Consider the following 15,479-nt stretch of genomic DNA (forward strand, 5'->3'; position numbering starts at 1 on the left):
GATTAAACTCCCTTTAAAGATGGCGCTCAAACATATGAGGACGTACCTAAATTAGAACACGCTGTTCCGCAATCTCGCGAGAACAAGACTACGACCAAACTGACAAGTTTGCTGAATGATTCTCGTACTATTTCTACAAGGCGCCTCTTCACATTTAAACATGATATAAATTAGGTATTTCCATCTATTTTAATATAGTGTCGGCTGAGACTTAATACCATGCAGTCGTTATGAGACCAAATCCCCTTTAAAGATGGCGCTCAAATACACGAGGACGTACCTAAACTAGAACACGCTGTTTCCGTTATTTTCTAAAATATAAAACCACATCCCATGAAAGCCCATCTATTTTTACCATTCATAATGGTTACGAGATTAAACTCCCTTTAAAGATGGCGCTCAAACAGATGAGGACGTACCTAAATTAGAACACGCTGTTTCGCAATCCCGCGAGAAAAAGACTACGATAAAAAGCCCTTGATTTGCACCTAAAATTTTCTCGGCTGCTTCGAGTGTTTGGCTTCCGGCAAGTTTCCCACATAAACAGGTATGAACTCTCGTTTTCAAACAGGGATTCCTTTCGGGTGTTCTACTTCAAACTATCAGCCCTTTTTTTCGTGCCCTAGTTGTCTGGTAGTTTTCTGCTCTCTGGGTCTCACCGACTGTTTTGTATTTTGTATTTGTGCATTATAGGCCTTTTTAGACGGCATCTGCATTTTAAGTATTTCCATCTACCTTAATGAATAGAATCAATTTGACAAGATTTCTGTATGCTCCTCATACTATCTCTACAAGGCGCTTTTCAAACATCTAACATGATATAAATAAGGTATTTCCATCTATTTCAATATAGTGTCGGCTGAGATTAAATACCATGCAATCGGTATGAGATCAAATCCCCCTTAAAGATGGCGCTTAAATATACGAGGACATACCTAAACTAGAACACGCTGTTTCGCAATTTTCTAAAATATAAAACCATATCCTACGAAAGCCCATCTTTTCTAACCATTCATAATGGTCTTGAGATCAAACTCCCTTTAAAGATGGCGCTCAAATATATGAGGTTGCATTTAAATTAGAACACGCCGTTCCACAATCTCGTGAGAAAAAGACTACAATAAAAAGCCCTTGATCTGCTTTTAAAAATTTCTACGGCTGCTTCCGCTCTTTGGTTTCTGGCAAGCTTCTCACACAAACAGGTATGAACTCCCGTTTTTAAACGGGGAATCATCTTGCGTGTTTTACCTTAAATTATCAGCCCATTTCGTGCCCCAGCTGTTTGGCAGTGTTCTGCTCTCTGGGTCTTAGCGACTTATTTAAACCAATAGATGTCAAACTATCATCCACTCACAGAGGAACCTCGGCATTGGCCTCTTTTTTTTTTTTTTTTGTTTCCTCATATACCGTTGTGTAATTCTTGAAGGGAGCTTAGGCAACTCAAACTGAAAAGGTCAATCCTACCCGGTCCTGATGTTAAGCGACCAAGTTCAGAAGGAGCCATGCCTGATCCTTCAAGTTGCCACTGCTTTCCCAATCCACTCCTTTTCACGCCGTAACTGGCTCCCTGCGTTACTGGGGAGATTTAGGAACCGACAGGGCCCAGGATAAATCATAGGAACACCAAATTACCTTTACCTGTCTTGCCATACCACCAGGGGCTTCCAAATTTTATCAAAACTTGTGGGGTCACATGCCATATCTGACTTACTGGTAAAAATAACATGTTTAAGACATTTTGAAAAGGAAGGAGGTATTGGATCCTTCTAGGCTCTGCATATTTCGCGCCTGGCAAGGAGTATAACGTAAAAACTGAACCTTGTGTTGAGATCATCAGTATTATAAGCTACTCCTAGTCCGGAAAGAATAGTGCTAGTTGTTATTACCATTGGTATCCGGAGAACATCCCCCAGAAAGCCCTGTACTGAATCCCAATAATTTTTTATTTCTGGACAAACAGCCAGCATATGCACATCATCTGCAGCCAGGAGTCTACATTTTGGGCAATGATATTCTAGATTAGCGAATTTCATAAGTTTCTTTGGGGATATATATGCTCTATACATAGTGTACAAATGGTTCCGCTTTAATGTGGCCGGCTTCACCACAGCCTGCAAGATAGTAAATGAATCGATCCAAATATCCACCGAGTCTACACTCTCCGATACTAGTATATTATTCCATAGCTTTTGTATCTCTGATTCAGAGATGTTCTCGGCTTCTAGCATAGCTGTGTACCAGTATGAAATTTGATTTTTCCACTTATTCTTCCTGTATACTAGATCAAAATTTGGATTAGGGTTATTGAGATTCCAGGGCTTAGTTAACCACCATCTGGACAGCTGAGGATATTTAAACCTAGTAAGTGTACCCCCGGTAAGACCAGATATTGCCTCCCAGCTAAGAAGCTGCGAATCAACCTGGAGATCTCCCCAACACTCAATCCCCGCTGTCCTAAGAGGGCGAGATAGTAGGTCATCGAGGCAGGCCGGTGTTCCTGGAGATTCCCAGATTGGAGCCTGCACTGAGTAATAGGGAATATCAAGCTTCTGCCTCACAAAAACCCAATTTCTAATAGCTGTCCCCAAGATCTTTAGTCTTATTATTTTTTTAAATGTTGGGTCTCCAAACTTAAAGAGAAAATGTGATTGGCCCTGTGGTACATCCCGTAGCAGCGCTTGAAATAATAAACCTAACGATGTTGCCTCTATCTCCCCCGCCAGGGGTCTAAAGTTTTTAAAATGGAAAGCATGGCAATACACCAATAGATCAGGGAAGGCTAAACCTCCTGTTTTTAAAGTTCTCCTGAGCTTCTTCCATGCTACCCTTGGCGATTTTGAATTCCAGATAAAGGAACCCAGTTTCCCTTGCAACTTTTTGATAGATGCAGTTTTAAAAGATAAGGGGATGGAATTAAATAGGAAAGTAAGTTTAGGAAGGATGATCATCTTAATTAGATTGACCCTACCAAAGATATTTAAGGGGAGTGATGACCATCTTTGCAGTAGAGCACAAACCTCCTTAGATACCTTATCCATGTTAGTTTTAGTGATGTCCTCCATTTTATGGGTCAAAAGGACCCCCAGGTACCTCATTTTTAACTTGGCTCCCACTGTACTAAACTCTTGGTTCCACTCCATGATTTCGGTTTTATCTTTATTAATGGAATAGCCAGAGACCACCCCGAATTCTTCAGCTAAAGCTATCATTCTGGGCAAGGCGACCCCTGGGTTTGAAGTGAACATAAGAAGGTCATCTGCATATAATGCAAATTTTAATTCTAAATCAGAAATCCTAAAGGGTTTGAATACTAAGTCAGATCTAAGTAAACAAACAAAGGGCTCAATATACAAATCAAACAATAAAGGTGACAGCGGACATCCCTGCCTGGTCCCACGAGCAATTGGTACCCAGTTGGTTAAAAGACCGTTGATTAATATCTTTGCCCGTGGGGAGCAGTAAAGAGACCTCATAGCAGTTATGAACTTGTTTGGAAAGCCAAAGGCATCCAGAACCCTCCATAAATATAGCCAATCTACCTGATCGAACGCCTTGGCGGCATCTACTGCCGCCAGGGTCAAAGGAAGCCTCTTGCTGATGGCAACATCTATCGCTGCGATAACCTGAAATGTCAGTTCATTTAGTTGTCTATCTGGGATGAAGCCCCTTTGATCCTGATGGATGATTGTCTTTACCGTTTTGGCCAGTCTGGCTGCGAGCACGCCGGCAAACACCTTGTAGTCTGTATTTAACAGCGAGACTGGCCTATAGGATTCGATCTTTAGTGGATCCTTATTTGGTTTCAGGATTAAGGTTACATTAGCCTCTGCCCATGAGTCGGGAGCATTCCCCCCCTCTGCAAAGATTTTATTGCACAGAGTTGTAAGGACAGGCACTATTTGGTCTATAATTATCCTATAAATTTCCACAGGGAGACCGTCGGGCCCAGCTGCCTTACCATTAGCCATTCTCATCAGCTGAGCTCTGACCTCACCTTCCTTTATGTCCGACGCAAGGAAGCTATAGTTCTCTTCAGCCAGACATGGAAGCTGTATCTTACTTAGCCAGTTTTCTAATAGCAGCGGGGATTGGTTTATTTTAGCAGTGTACAGCGTTTTAAAGAAAGATTCAGCCTCCTCCCTAATTTGCTCATCATCGCTTGTAACAATACCCGAGCTTCCCCGGGTTAGACTAGTGATCAAATTTCTATTTCTGTCCATCCGAGATTTTCAGGCAAGAAGGCGACCACATTTCTCCCCATATGAAAATTTTGAAGTTTGCTGGCGTCCCATCTACCTTTGAGGACCTTATCCAAGCCCGCTTGATAGTCTGCTCGCAGGCCATCTAGTTCCTTTTGCAGGAGAGGTTTCATGCTTGATTGATTGGCTGAGGTTACTTGGATTTCCAGCTCTTTTGATTTGATTTTACGAAGCTCTTCTTCCTTCTTCTCTTTACTCATCCTGTTCCTCACGATTGACAAAGAGGTCAGCATACCACGCAAAAAAGCTTTAAATGTTTCCCAGACCACTTGTTGGGTGGCTGAGCCTGTGTTATTATTAAAGAAGTCCTCAGTCAAAATTATCAGTTCCATTTTTGTCCCATCCTCTAGTAGCATAGATCTATCTAGAGTCCATCTCCTTTGTATTTCTTTTACTTTGAAAATAATGATTAACTCCACTGTTGAGTGGTCCGACAGGATAGCTGGGGCATATTCGGTAGTGTCAACGGCCGCAAGTAACACCTGATCAATAAGGAAAAAATCTATTCTGGAATGGTGGCCATGTCTACGGCTATAGAAAGAGAAGTCCCTCTTTGTGCTGTTTCTAACTCTCCAGACATCCATAAGGTTATAATCTTTAACTACGTTTTTGAGCTCTCTCCGGGATTTCGCTGGGGGTGTAAATTTAACCCTCGATGTTCGATCCAGCTTGTCATCCAAAATCAAATTGAAATCGCCCCCTAAGATAACTGGCCCTGTGTAATCTAAAAGAGTTGTTCTAAGCTTCAGGAGTGCCCCTGGAAGATCTTGATTAGGGCCATAATATACAGCACATACAAAAGGAATACTCTGACATTGTAGAGACGCCACCAGCCACCTTCCTGACTGATCAGTATCATATTTCACAACCTTAATCCCTGCATTAGCTCTGATCAATATTGCTACCCCTCTAGTGCTACCATTCTGATCTGAACATAGGACTTCTTGTATCCACCTAGCCCTTCCCAGTCCGGACTCACACTCCCTTCTCTCTAAATGGGTCTCTTCCAATAAACAAACCTGAGCCCCTGTCTTAAATAAATATTCCTTAACCCTTAAGAGTTTCCTCCTGTCTCTTAGGCCATTCACATTCCAGCTAATAAACTTAATTTTGTTATTCATATTAACCATTCCACCTACCACCACAAGCCCTGCTCCCTTCCATATTCAGTATATTCATTAATGTGTATATGAGAATTTTTTTTTCCCTCTTACCCCTGGCACCCTACAAGCCACCCACCCCCCCTGAGGAACCCCTCCCATACCTACTCTGGTGATCTTGTCGCCTGTTGGGGCTCCCGTGGTCTGACCTAGATCCCTCCCGACAGTTACTAAAAAAAAGAAAAAAAAAAAAAGAAAACGGACTTCTATATATGAGCCGGGTACCTTATCATGTCTTCTCTCTCTCTTCCTTCCTTCCCTTTTCTTTTTTTTCTTTTTCTTTTCCCTTTTTCTCCTTTCTTTCTTTTTCTTCCTTCTTCCTTCCCATCCTCCCCGTTCAGTGTATATGAAAACAACAAGAAAAGCTATTATATATATATATTTTTTTTTTTTCTAAATTATTTTTTCCCTTTTTACTTCTTTTCCTCTTCTTCCTTGCTTCCTATCCCTTTTCTGCTCTCTTCATTTTCCTTTCCCTCCCCTCTCTTATATATATTTTCTATTTTTTATATTTTGAGTACTCCTTATCCTCTGTTTCCCCTCTGTTCCCCCTCCTAAATGCTCCAAGTAGCCATCTGCTGCCCCGTCTCATCAAACTTCCTGCTTCTCTACATTTAGATCTTTTATTTTCGTTTAGTTTCCATTAGGGAGTTCTACTAAGGATTCTTGCTTATTAAAGTTATGAAGGAGTCAACTTCATGTGGGGATAGAAAGTTATGGGTCTTATTCTTCCAAACAACTTTTAGTTATGCAGGGAATTTCATTTGAACCTGGGCGCCCAGGCTCCTCAGGTCGGGCATTCTATTTCCCAGCTCCCACTGCCTTTGTGCTGTGGCCTTTCCTACATCTGACCTAATCAGATATTTGATAGAGTCTATCTGGAGGGTTGTATCAGATAGTGCTCTACTCGGTATTAGCTCCTTTACTGTATAGGTGAGGAAATTCACCAGGATTTTCCTGGGTGCCTTCCTCTCCTTATGAAGCCTATAAGGGTCTCTGTGAGCTCTTTGAATTTCGGCCTCAAGGTCTATATCCGGCCTGTCTTTTAGTACCCCATCTCTAAGCAGGTTGCAAATAAATAATTTAACATCCCCTTTCTCTACTTCCTCAGGAATCTTTAGAAATTTGAGATTGTTCCTTCTCGAATGTATCTTGAGTCTCTCAATATCCATTTGGAGATAGTTGTTTTGCAGTCTGAGAGCCTCTAGGTCCCTCTCGTGTCGCTGGGAGGCCCCTGTAAGCAGGGACACATCTTCTTCCAATACGCCAGTTCGCTTAGACACTTCATCCAACTTAGCCTCCAAATAAGCACATTGTTCGTGAATGCTTTTCTGATTTGCCTCAGAGATTGCAAATTTGGATAACAGATCCTCCCTCATATTTAGTAATAAGGACTCTAATTGAGAGAGCCTGGGACCAACCGAGGTATCCATAGTCGACTGCGGGGCTTCCCCATCTACTGGTGGAACCTCTTGTGTTTCTAAGTCACAATCTAAGACAGAATATCTGTTGTTTAGAGGTAAACCCCTTGGGCCGTGGCAGCAACAGCAGGGGGTTGTGCAATAGAAATTGAGCCCCTCGATGGTTGGGCCGGGAGTTGTATCGCATTCGGAACACTCTTTAATGTTGACTTTGATGCAGACTTAGATAAAGAAGATAGAGGAGGTGAGCTGCCCCCCTTAGAGTCCATGGCCTGCTCCAAAATTTTAAAATAGGATTTCAAGGAGGGGGTCGGTTTACCTCGGAGGGGCAAATTCTTAGGAAGCCTCTGTTTAGGCTCGCCAGCCCCCCCTTTTGAGCTTTTCACCTTCTTTTCCTTCTTCCGCCCCTTAGGTGTGGAAGCAAAAGTCCCAGACCCTGTCCCTGTTTCAGACCAGGCGCCTACCGCCTGGAAACCCACCTTATGGAGCTCCGAGTTTGACCTGAGCTGGTACCTGTTCCTGGCGCCCCCTGCTCTGAGAGCAGCTGGGGCTTTAGAAGCCGGGGGTTTGGTTCCTGATTCCTTGCTGCTTTTCTCTGGTGAAGGAGTGAAATCCCCTAATGATTCAGGGTGAGCTGTATGTAATGGGCTAGAAAATTGAGAGATGTCCGAGCTCATTCCCTTCCGTGACTCCGGTTGCAGGAAGGCTGGGGCTGGCTTCACGTACGGAGGTTCATTAGATAGTTCAATAGCCAGTTCGCCTAACTGTTGTCCGATATCAGAATAACCGCCCCCCCCCAATCTTAGTGGTCCTTAAAGAACATGCTCCTGAAAACTTGCGGAACCCGACCCTCGCTAGTACCAGCCTGACACCATGCCAGAACTTAGCGCGCCCAAAAAGCCAATTCTCGTGCTTCAATTTAAGCTCCTTTGCATGTACATTGGCCTCTTTGATCTTATGTGCATAGTCCTGAACAAACAGATGACCCCTAGAATCTATTGGAAATTGATTCTGTCAGTACATGAAAACAAGAACGTAGTTTTACCAAGCATATTTCCATTTTTTGCAGATAATTTGGGACTGGATAGCCCTTCTGACAATAAATAAAAAGAAAGCGCTCTAGAAACACAGAGAATATCAAACTCTGGTTTTGGCCTTGCCGGTACGAATAACAACACACCCTGACAAGGTAACTAACTACATGTTATATGCTTCGTCTTGCCACCTTGACACATTTTCTAAAAAGTCTCTAAAAATTTTTTTTTCCCAGAGTACTACTGGTATCCCTGAAACAGACATGGACATAAAAATACCAACCCCCTCTTTGTGAATTTATTCTCGAATCCCAGCCGTCTTTCAGGTAGTTTGGCCCGCCTATCAGTTTTCAATCATGAGGGCTTCATAGAATAGAATGAATAACAACAATATTTTCCTTTTTAGAAATTGATACCGCTGTACCGTATTGCACAGATGGTCTCAACAGCGTTTTATGTGCATCCTGTTCCTTGACTCATAGGTTAGCCGCCTCAAGTACTTCTATCTAGGTGTGCATGCTTAAACCTATCAACACTTACCCTAATCTTTAATTGACACACTGCTCCAACCTCTACCTTAATCACACCAATGGGCTGTATAATAGTTGGACCCTGCACTATAGTTCATTTTCTTTGCATGGTCTACACACCCTTTTTTGAAAAACCTCTATGAGCATTTACAGCTTTCTAGGCACCTAATAGATTAATAAGTAGGGATATTTAATTAATTTAAGGAAGTAATCTCCGTTTAAAATTAAAAGCATTTGCCTTTAAATTTGCCAATGCCATTTTCTTTGTCTTTTTTGCAGACATCCAGACTTTCTTTGTATATATTTCACTTTTTAATGATTTGCAGTTGGTCCTGAAGAAGGTGGTCTCCCACTGAAACGCGTGTTGACCGCGATTCTGCTTCCATCAAAGTGATACTGAAGATTGCTATCTTCTATCCTGTTAATCTGAAAAAATCCGACCAATCTAAGGGTCCTTTGCCTTCCTTTCCCAATTCCTCCCTTTAGTACCTATTTATTGTTCTGAATGAATGCAAGTATGAATGGCTAATAAGTGGTCATCTATATTTCTGTCTTGGATGTTATAGAATTTTATGTGTTTGAAGTTTAGGATGCTATTTTTTATCACATGAACTATGTAAAATGTCTACACTTAAACTGTAAGTGAACTAAAAAAAAAGGAGGAAAAAAATGTGTTTGCCCATTCTAATTATGTGTGACTCACACATTGTATAGATAAAAGAAATAAAAAATCGTTTTGGTCTAAAAATTATAAAGGACTGACAGTGTATTCATAACTATAATGGTACAATGTGAAATGTCATTTGGCAAGTTGTTCTGGCAATGCGGAATCTAAACAGATCAACCATTTAAATATATAGGCCGGTTTAGAGGTTAGTTACCTTTATTTTTCTTGCTCTCTCCCTCCTCTAGGGCCTTAATTTATATAGGGAGAACCTTTGTTTCAATTCAGAATTGTCAGCTCTTGGCATGGTTTCCCTTGTTGTTTAGCTTCTGACCTGTTTTTGATCCTGTGCTGAAATTCGTTTTTGCTGTTGTTAGGACTCTGTGCACTTTACCTCTGCTGACCAGTGCAAAAGTGCAAGTGCTTTCTTTTGAGGGAAAGGGCCTCTCACAGACTACATCTCCCAGCAGGCTCTGGGCGGCGCATGTTGAACGCGTCATTCAAGCGCCGGGGGGCTTTAAAGATCGGCTAGCCCTCCCGCAGCACGGGACGTGCGCGGGCCCGTCCTTGCCTGACACTGCCCGGAGAAGCTTGGGCTGGGCCATCCCTCTGATCAGTGCACCTTTGGATTTATTATTGCTGCCTACGTTCAACGGCCCGATTCCCTCTATATTCAGGTACTGTTGTATTTTGGTTTTGATGGCGCCCAAAGTCCCTCCTTCCCGTATACAGGGAAAACGTGCATGTGCAGCAAAACGTTCTGGCCTACAGTTGCACTCTCCCCCTCCAGCTCTCCCTACCTCCATTGATTTAATGCTCCAGAGGGCTATTGGAGTTGTCACCTCTGAAATTGAACAGACTGAGAGGCGTCTTTCTATCACCCCGGACTGTCTCCATATTAACCGGTCCTCCCCGAATGACTGTTCAATTCCTATTGTTTCTAATTGTGATCAAAATGAGGTTCTTGTTGTCTCCGACCCGCCCCCACTTTCAAATATTGCATCTACAACTGAGGGACTTGTTACCAAAATTAGGTAGGAAAAATCAGCTCCCCGGGGGGGGGGGGGGGGGGGCTAAGGGAAAGAAATATAAAGTTAAACCTGTACAAGGATCGAACCCTATCCCCCCTAAATCCCCCCAATCTCAGTCTTATCCTCCCTGGGCTCAAGCCCTCCTCACGGACTTACTTGACCAGTGTCGACAGATGGTGAGGGAAGAGATTGCTCCCGTTTTATCTATACTCCACAACAGTACATTTACTAACAATACTCCACCGGTACATCTGATTCAGGAATTCAGGCCAACCCATACAGATTCCACTATACCTTCAGGGCCTTCGCACATACAGAACCCAACTTTCCCCTTGACCTTGCAGCCTCTCGCAGTTGCTGACTCGTTGCAAGATCGACCTTCCCTAAATCCTGCAGACTCTAGCAACAAACTAGCGGACATCCTAGTTGTTGGCCAGGATAGGGTCGGTTCATCTCTTTGTAACTCACATAACATTACTCATCTTAATGCATCCCATAGAGTAAGGCAAAGCGAAACTACAACCAGACCCCATGCTGACACTTCTAATAGTCTTTTTCCCTCTACCTTAGAGAACGCAGGGGGGGCCAGTACCTTGCAAACACAGACTTGTCTCCCTACAATTAACTTACCCCCGGAAGCTGCCCCTATGTATTAATACTTTCAGGGCTGCCTGAATTGAAGCACGGCAATAGAGAATCTCAGTTGGAACTCCATAATAAGTGTTTATTTTGGTTGGCTAGAAACAAGCAATTTCCGTACAGTAAGGCTGACGATATTTTGCTGGTCAGGCGGGTTGCCTGGGTGGGCCCTACTCACAAGTCCCTTCCTGGGGACTGTGTGATTATAAACTTCAGAACTCCAGCAATCATTCGAAGTATACTAACTCTACTTCCAACAACAAGGGTTCCTCCCTCGTCAATTTGTGCCCACACTCTCGACTTCTTCTATCCCCGCCCTTGGAGGTCGGACGCCCCTATTCCTCTATTTAATTCTGATAGATGCGTTCCGCCCCCACAGTTTATACCTCCCAATCTGCAGCACTACACCACTTTATGTAATCTACCAGTCTCAAATCGTTATGCTCCGCTGGAAGATGTAGATTGACTTATTAGGCCATTCGATCAGCCTTTAGATAGTTATCACCAAATTGTTTTGGCCTATGATGGAGATTCCACTGCGATCGCACCAAATTCAGTTAAGAGCAGGCCTGATCCTCCTGTGGGTCTTCCTTATTCTCTACCTCCATCTGTTGCTGGTCTTCAACCAGCGAAGGGCACTACTAAATCAGTCAATTATCTGGCCAGATCTCCTTTTCTTCCTGGTAAACTCTCTACCATAGTGCTCACGCAAATTTGCTGCTTTATTTAAGCTCTTTTTAGAAAATCTTTTTAAAAACGTATTGCTACTTGCGCAGCCATTTCGGCGTTAGGCGCTTCTGCTGCTCATTACTTGGGGGTATTTAGTCAGCTCCGACCCGCACTATAAATTGGAAAACCCACCTGCATTTTGCGGGGAAACAGGTAGACTTGAGACTTCGGGGGTTATTGAGACAGCGAACGCAGCGTCCCGGCCGCCATCTTGGGTGAGGTTCCCTAGATCGGCCCGCTTTCAGGCGCCATTTCTCGCGGGTCCAGAGGTTTCCCTCACCGGACTCCCACGCATTGGACAGTGTACTTAAGGCGCTCCTTGACTGCCCTGAGGTAAACTCTCTACCATAGCGCTCATGCAAATTTGCTGCTTTATTTAAGCTCTTTTTAGAAAATCTTTTTAAAAACGTATTGCTACTTGCGCAGCCATTTCGGCGTTAGGCGCTTCTGCTGCTCATTACTTGGGGGTATTTAGTCAGCTCCGACCCGCACTATAAATTGGAAAACCCACCTGCATTTTGCGGGGAAACAGGTAGACTTGAGACTTCGGGGGTTAATGAGACAGCGAACACAGCGTCCCGGCCACCATCTTGGGTGAGGTTCCCTAGATCGGCCCGCTTTCAGGCGCCATTTCTCGCGGGTCCAGAGGTTTCCCTCACCGGACTCCCGCGCGGCCCACTATAACAGTATATAAGGAGATGTGCGTACCAGCGCGCAGCCTTGGCGCGCAGCGAACGCGACCGCGGCGTGCCAGAGGTAAGCCCGTTTGCGCCCGTTCGCGCACAGGTCGTGCCGGGCGCCGGGGATGCTGCGCCTTCTGTTACGGCCAGAGTAACGTATACCAGAGAAATGCTATTACATCTCGCTCCAGGTACGTCATTATGTCGACAATCTCATACCACCGATAGGCGGAAGCAATCCCTGTCTTGTGGTTTGCTTAATGTTCGATCTCTTAGCAAACATCACACGGAAATTGCTCTGCTCATAGAGTCCTGTGTGTTAGATGTTTTGTTTATGACAGAAACATGGACTAGAGCGGACTGTGCGGTGGAACTGGGGCTAGCTTGCCCTTCTGGCTATAAGATCAGACATATCCCGCGGGAGGGAGCCAGAGGAGGCGGCGTGGGCCTTATTTACAGGGATTCCCTGGATTTCTCCCAGCTTGAGACTAAGAGCATTTCGGGTTGTGAGACACTGGGCTTCTCACTGAAAGGACAGGGAGGCACTCTCTATTCAGGGTTGCTGTGTTATCGACCCCCTGCTAGCACTTTGTCAGCGGTACCCGAGCTCATTGATACCATCTATGAGTTTTCTAATACTCATGCTAGGACTCTGATTTTGGGAGACTTTAATTTAAGGCCAGATGGCTCCACAGGATCTGCTTTTTCGGACCTGGTTCAGGCCTGCAGTAATATTCATCTGCAGCAGCTGGTGCTCTCGCAGACTCATATTAAGGGTCATGTTCTCGACCTGATTTTTGCAGATGCCAAGCAGGTTTTGATTCGAGACATCCTTCCCCAGGGCTGGGCGGACCATGCCTTAGTTTATTTTTCCATTGCACTCCCTATGGAGTCATCTAGGTGTGGAAACACTGGTATTCTGACTAAGATTGGCAGGCAGTGTTCGCGGCTACTAAAACAATCTCACTTGCCGTCTTTGTTGGGCGAGGGCATCCCTCTCGGAGACAGTGTGGATGAGAGCTATGAGTCTCTCAGTCGGAAAATCTTTGATTCTCTGGAGGTATTGGCCCCTATGCGGAAAATTAGGGACAGATCTAAAACAGCTATGCCGTGGTACACAGCTGAGCTATTGCAACTAAAAACTCGTTGCAGGCGTGCAGAGCGAACCTGGAGAAAACAATATCTTGAAGCAGATAAAGTCCTTTTTAAACAGGCACTGTTGGACTATAAGACGCAGATTAAGGGTGCCAAAGCGAGATATCTCGAGGAGTTGCTATTACTTGCAACGAATAAATCACAGGCCTTATTCAAAATCTTTAGAGATTTTTCTCGTCCAGCCTGCGCTGCTAATGATATTCATGCCTCTCAAACTCTGTGTAATTCCCTGGCGCAGGCCTTCGAAGACAAGATTGCTCTGATTCTGAGCAAGCTTGCTCCATCGAGTATGCCTGTTATCCAACCGGTGCCTGTTTCCGTACCAGTGACAGTCATAGAAACGGTAGAGGCAAAGGGTAGTCAGGCACAGTTGGACCGTTTTCCGCCCTCGTCCTTTGAGGAGTTCTGTCTTCTGGCCAACAGTGTATCCTCGGGTTCCCCTCGGGACCCATTGCCACACAAATACTGGAAACTATTTCAGGCGGAGCTCTTTCCCCCGCTACATGCCATCTGTTGCCAGTCTCTCGTCACGGCGCGAGTCCCGGAGAGTTGGAAACTCGCGGTAGTCTCCCCATTATTGAAGAAAGAAACTTTGGACCCCACCTGCCCAGCTAATTATAGATCTATATCGCTGCTCCCTTTTCCCATAAAGATTCTGGAGAAACTGGTCACTAAACATCTGTCCGGTTTTTTGGAGACTAATGCCTGTCTGGACGAGACTCAGTTCGGCTTTAGACCAGCTCATGGTACTGAGTCCGCCCTGGTGACCGTTCTGGATGATCTTCGTTTGCGAGTCGACACTGGACGAGCAGCCTTTTTAGTACTGCTCGACATGTCGGCTGCGTTCGACACGGTCAACCATGGCATCCTGGTTAGAAGACTTGAAGAAACTGGGGTGACAGGTATGGCCCGTGATTGGCTGGTCTCCTATCTGGGAAACAGACGTCAGGTAGTAGCCTTGCCACCGTTTCAATCTGGCATTAAGATGGTTGGGCAGGGTGTCCCTCAAGGGTCTGCCATCAGCCCTATTTTGTTCAATTTATATCTCCGGCCTCTGATTACCCTGATTAAATCATTTGGCATTGCGGTCATCAACTATGCTGATGACACGCAGCTTATTTTCTCCATCGAGGGTAAGGATGCAGTGCCTCTGGAGATTTTCCATCAGTGCATGGCAGCAACCGCAGATTGGTTGAGGCAAAATTCTTTGCAATTTAACAGCTCCAAAACAGAGGTACTGCATTGCTCGATGGACCGTGTCTCTCGGCCACTGCCACTTGATTTTTGGCCTACCTCATTCCAGGAGGCTCCGTCGGCAGCAACCTCCGTCTGGAATCTGGGGGTGATGTTCGGGCCCAATCTTCAATTAGAGGTTTTTGTAAATAAGACCGTGGCTACCTGTATGGCGTTGCTCCGTACGTTATGGAAGATCCTTCCGCTGCTACCGGTTCATGCTCGGCCTGAGGTGGTGCGTGGCATCATGTTAAGTAGGTTGGATTATTGCAACACACTGTTGCTAGGGGCACCTGCTAATTTGGTGGGCAAACTGCAACGAGTGCAGAACATGGCTGCTAAGCTAGCCCTTTCTCGGCACCGCTCAGACTCTTCCATCACGGCGCTGGCAGACCTTCACTGGCTGCCTATCTCACAGCGGGTTGTTTTCAAAGCACTGTGTTTGGTGTTTAAAGGGCTTCATGGGCAAGGGCCCGTACCGTTGCAAGAAATGTTTGCGTGGTATGTGCCCACACGCTCCCTTCGATCAATGTCAGCACACTTGGTGTTGGTTCCAAGGGTCTTGAAGGCACGGATGGGTGGACGGTCCTTCAGATTTGTGGCAGCCAAATGTTGGAATTCCCTACCCCTAGTGCTGAGAAGTAAGGGGGATCTGTCCTCTTTTAGGAAAGGACTAAAAACTTATCTCTTTCCTAGGTTAGATTAACTTCTTGGGTCATTGTATTTTCGCGTACCATTGGTAGAATGTTAAAGCGCCAGGATACCCTTCGGGTGACAGTTTTGCGCTATACAAATACGCGATACATACATACATACATACATCTGTGCCCTAGTTCATTGGACTCGAAGCCTCAGGTATTGCTAACAAACTTTCTCTTTTGTCATGGAATGTAGCGGGGCTCCGCAATAAGATGGACTCACCAGACTGGGGTTCCTTCATCGAC

This window comes from Triturus cristatus, chromosome 10 (assembly GCF_964204655.1).
Source record: "Triturus cristatus chromosome 10, aTriCri1.1, whole genome shotgun sequence".
In the NCBI taxonomy this organism is placed as follows: domain Eukaryota; kingdom Metazoa; phylum Chordata; class Amphibia; order Caudata; family Salamandridae; genus Triturus; species Triturus cristatus.